The sequence below is a fragment of the Elephas maximus genome, chromosome X (assembly GCF_024166365.1).
Source record: "Elephas maximus indicus isolate mEleMax1 chromosome X, mEleMax1 primary haplotype, whole genome shotgun sequence".
Classification (NCBI taxonomy): Eukaryota; Metazoa; Chordata; class Mammalia; order Proboscidea; family Elephantidae; genus Elephas; species Elephas maximus.
Window position 1 is genome coordinate 29383329 of NC_064846.1, and position 5194 is coordinate 29388522.

Genomic DNA, 5194 nt, shown 5'->3' on the forward strand with positions numbered 1-5194 from the left:
AAGCATGACGTCCTTCTACAAGGACTGATCCCTCCTGACAACATGTCCAAAGTATGTGACATGTAGTCTTGCCATCCTTACTTGTAAGGAGCGTTCTGATTTTGCTTCTTCCAAGACAGATTTGTTCATTCTTTTGGAAGACCATGGTATATTCAATATTCTTCTCCAACACCAATATTCAAAGGCATCAATTCTTCTTCAGTCTTCTTTATTCATTGTTCTGCTTTCATGTGCATAGGAGGTGATTGAAAACACCATGGCTTGGGTCAGGCACACCTTAGTCTTCAGGGTGACATCTTTGCTTTCAACAAGAAGTCTTTTGCAACAGACTTGTCCAATGCAATACATCCTTTGATTTCTTGACCCTGCTTCCATGGACGTTGATTGTGGATCCAGGCAAAATAAAATCCTTGGTAACTTCAAACTTTTCCCCATTTACCATGATGTTGCTTATTGGCCCAGTTGTGAGGATTTTTGTTCTCTTTATGTTGAGGTGCAATCCATACTGAAGGCTGTGGTCTTTGAACTTCACTTTCAGCAAGCAAGGTTGTGTCATCTGTATGATGCAGGTTGTTAATGAGTATTCCTCCAATCCTGATGCCCCATTCTTCTTCAAACAGTCCAGCTTCTCAGATTATTTGCTCAGCATACAGATTGAATGGGTATGGTGAAAGGATACGAACCTGACACACACCTTTCCTGACTTTAAATCACTCACTATCCCCTTGTTCTGTTTAAACAACTGCCTCTTGATTTATGTACAGGTTCCTCATGAGCACAATTAAGTGTTCTGGAATTCCCATTCTGTGCAATGTTATCCATAATTTGTTATAACCCACACAGTCGAATGCCTTTGCGTACTCAATAAAACACAGGTAAATATCTTTCTGGTATTCTCTGCTTTCAGCCAGGATCCATCTAACATCAACAGTGATATCCCTGGTTCCACGTCCTCTTCTGAATCTGGCCTGAATTTCTGGCAGTTCCCTGTCGATATACTGCTTTAGCTGCTTTTGAATGATCTTCAGCAAAATTTTGCTTGCATATGATATTAATGATATCATTCGATAATTTACACATGTGATTGGATCACCTTTTTTGGGAACAGGCATAAATAGAGATCTCTTCCAGTCGGTTGGCCAGGTAGGTGTCTCCAAATTTCTTGGCATAGATGAGTGATTACTTCCAGTGCTGCATCCATTTGTTGAAACATCTCAATTGGTATTCTGCCAATTCCTGGAGTCTTGTTTTTTGCCAATACTTTCAGTGCAGCTTGGACTTCTTCCTTCAGTACCATTGGTTTCTGGTCATATGATACCTCCTGAAATGGTTGAATGTTGACCACTTCTTTTTGGTATAGTGTATCTGTGCATTCTTCCCATTCTATTTTTATGCTTCCTGAGTCCTTTAATATTTCCCGCACAGAATCCTTCAATATTGCAACTCAAGGCTTGAATTTTTTCTTCAGTTCTTTCAGCTTGAGAAATGCAGAACATGTTCTTCCCTTTTCGATTTCCATCTTCAGGTCTTTGCACATGTCGTCATAATACTTTGTCTTCTGAAGACACCCTTTGACATCTTCTGCTTAACTCTTTTACTTCATCATTTCTTCCTTTCGATTTAGGTAGTCAGTGTACAAGAGCAAGTTTCAGAGTCTCTTCTGACATACATTTTGGTCTTTTCTTTCTTTCTTGTCTTTTTTAATGACCTCTAGATTTCTTCATGTATGATGTCCTTGATGTATTCCACAACTTGTCTGGTCTTCAATCATTAGCATTCAACACGTCAAATCTATTCTTGATATGGTCTTAAATTCAGGTGGGATATACTCAAGATCGTACTTTGACTCTCTTAAACTTGTTCTAATTGTCTTCAGTTTCAACTTGAACTGGCATACGAACAATTGATGGTCTGTTCTGCAATCGGCACCTGGCCTTGTTCTGACTGATGATATTGAGATTCTCCTTTGTCTCTTTCCACAGAGGTAGTCGATTTGATTCCTGTGTATTCCATCTGGCAAGGCCATTTACGTTGGCGAAAAAAGGTATTTGCAATGAAGAAGTCATTGGTAGTGCAAAATTCTATCATGCAATTTCCAGCATGGTTTCTGTCACCAAGGCCATATTTTCCAACTACTCATCCTTCTTCTTTGTTTCCAACTTTCTCATTCCAATCACCAATACTTATCAGTGCATTCTGATTGCATGTTTGATCATTTTCAGAATGCAGAAGTTGGTAAAAAATCTTCAATTTCCTCATTTGCCTTTAGTGGTTGGTGAGTAAATTTGAATAACAGTCATAATAACTGGTCTTCTTATAGGTGTATAAATATTATCCTGTCACTGACAGCATTGTACTTCAGGATAGATCTTAAAATGTTCTTTTTGATGATGAATGCAAAGCCATTCCTATTTAAGTTGTCATTCCCGGCATAGTAGACCATATGATTGTCCAATTCAAAATGGCCAATACCAGTCCATTTCAGCTCACTAATGCCTAGGATATGAATGTTTATGTGTTCCGTTTCATATTTGATGACTTCCAATTTTCCTGGATTCATACTTCGTACATTCCAGGTTCTGATTATTAATGGATGTTTGCAGCTGTTTCTTCTCATTTTGAGTCTTGCCACATCACAAATGAAGGTCCTGAAAGCTTGACTTCATCCAAGTCATTAAGATCAACTCTATTTTGTGGAGGCAGCTCTTCTCCAGTCATCTTTTGAGTGCCTTCCAACCTGAGGGTCTCATGCAAACATAGGTTTTCACTTGATAAATCTTTTAAAAAGTAGACTTCTGGATCCTTCTTCTTAATCTGTCCTAGTCTGGAACCTCAGTTGAAACCTGTCCGGCATGGGTGACCCTGTTAGTATTTGAATATCGGTAGCATAGCTTCTAGCATCACAGCAACACGCAAGCACCCACAGTACAGCAAACTGACAGACACTTGCGGGGGAGTCTTCCTTGTAGGTGTATAGACATTATTCTATCACTGACAGAGTTGTTCTTCAGGATAGATTTTGAAAAGTTCTTTTTGTCCAAGAATGTGATGCCATTCCTCTTCGAGTTGTGATTCCCGGCATAGTAAAAAAAAGAAAAAAAGACGATATGATTGTGCAATTCAAAATGGCTAATACCAGTCCATTTCAGCCTAGGATATCAATCTTTATGCATTCCATTTCAGTTTTGATGACCTCTAATTTTTTAATTTTACTATATTCATACTTCATACATTCCATGTACCTATTATTAAAGGATGTTTGCAGATGTTTCTTCTCATTTTGAGTTGTGCCACATGAGCAAACGAAGGTCTGGAAAGCTTTACTCCGTTCAGGTCATTAAGGTTTACCCTACTTTGAGGAGGTGGCTCTTCCCTAGCCTTATTTTGAGTGCCTTCTAACCTGAGGGGTTAGCTTCTCACGGTATATCAGACAATGCTCCACTGCTATTCATAAGGTTTTCGCTGGCCAATTTTTTTCCAAACCAGAGTGCTAGGTCCTTCTCCTTAATCTGTCTTAGCCTGGAAGCTCAGGTAAAACCTGGCCAGCAAGGGTGGCCCTGCTGGTATTTGAAATACCATTGACTACCTTCCAGCATCACAGCGACATGCAAGCCCCCACAGCAGGACAAACTGAGGCCAGTGGTGGAGATTACCCATGGATCTATTTAAACCCTCCTGGAAACTATTTTTATTCCCAGACTGTATGTAAATCACTAGACATCATTCCAAAAATTTCTCGAGGGGAGTGGCAAGCTAGTTTAGACAGCAGAGTGAGAGATCTGCAGTGGAGAGAAAAGGGAGTATTCTAAAAACTTCTCTCAGGAGGCCAGTATTGAAGCTGAGATCCAAATGCATGGTATGTCAATAGAAACTCAAATGCCAGATGTGCCCAAATAATCCACAACATGGAGTTGATAGTATATCTAGGGAAACTGCTAAGCACAAAGCTGTCTTTTTATCTATTTGCAGCAATAACAAATTCCCAAGCAATTTTAAATACAATGTGATTTGGATCAGCATCTAAAATTCAACAAATGTGGAAACCTCTGAACTTGTGGATATGCCTGTCCTAGAGGACTGAGTTGATAGTACAAATCAGGCAACTAGGGCTGATGGAATAAAAGATTCAAGTAACAATGGAAATAACTGGCTGAACCCACAGGGAATCACAGGCACACCTGCACCTCTGTGAAGTATTTGCTTTGTGAGGGCTGGAAATTGCCTGTTATGACAGGAAACTCAGTGCCACTTGCTCAGCTCTACTGTTGAGGCTTCTGCCTTGGCAAAGACTGAGTGGGATGATGGGTCTGATGAGTTTGGGGATTTAGCACACGCTAAAATTACAAAGCTGTTTCATTTGGGTTCAGGCAGCTTTTACTATTCAGCATCTTAAGAATATTGTATCTGTAATAAGACCAAATAAAACTATTCATGTCATCCTTGGAATTCTCCTCTTTCTTCTCTGACCTCTTTTCCTACCAGGGTCCACTTTGGTGGTGGGGGAATTGAGTTGGATTTCGTAAAATGTGCGTAAAATTGTTGTAAGTGGCATGTGGAAGGCTGAGGGAAATGCAATCCCGTATCAGCAGGTTTGTTTACATCAAATCTATTGCAGCCACACTGCTTATAAATAATTCAATTCAATTATTATATGCTCAGCACTGTACTAGGCACTGTAGGGGATATTAAATGTAGAAGGAATGAGTCTGTTCTCTAAATGAAGGGAAAACCACCCATATACTAAAAATTCTTTTTCTTTTTTTTTTAACAATGAAATATATGAATTTTTGAACATTTTATTGTGCTTTGGTTGAAAGTTTACATAGCAAATTAGTTTCCCATTCAATAGTTCATACACACATTGTTCCGTGACGTTGGTTGCAACCCCTGCAATATGTCAGCACTCTCCTCATTTCCACTCTGTGTTCCCCATTTCTATTTGTCTGGCTTCCCTGTCCCTCCCTGCGTTCTAGTCTTTGCTTTTGGGCAAATGATACCCTATTGGTCTCATTTAGTTGATAGTTCTAAGGAGCACATTATTCATGGCTGTTATTAATTTTATAGACCAGACTATTATTTGGCTGAAAGGTGATCTCCAGGAGTGGTTTCAGTTCCAAGTTAGAAGCGTGTGTTAATGCAATAGTCTTGGGGTTTTCTCCAGTCTCTACCAGACCAGTAAGTCTTTTTACACTTT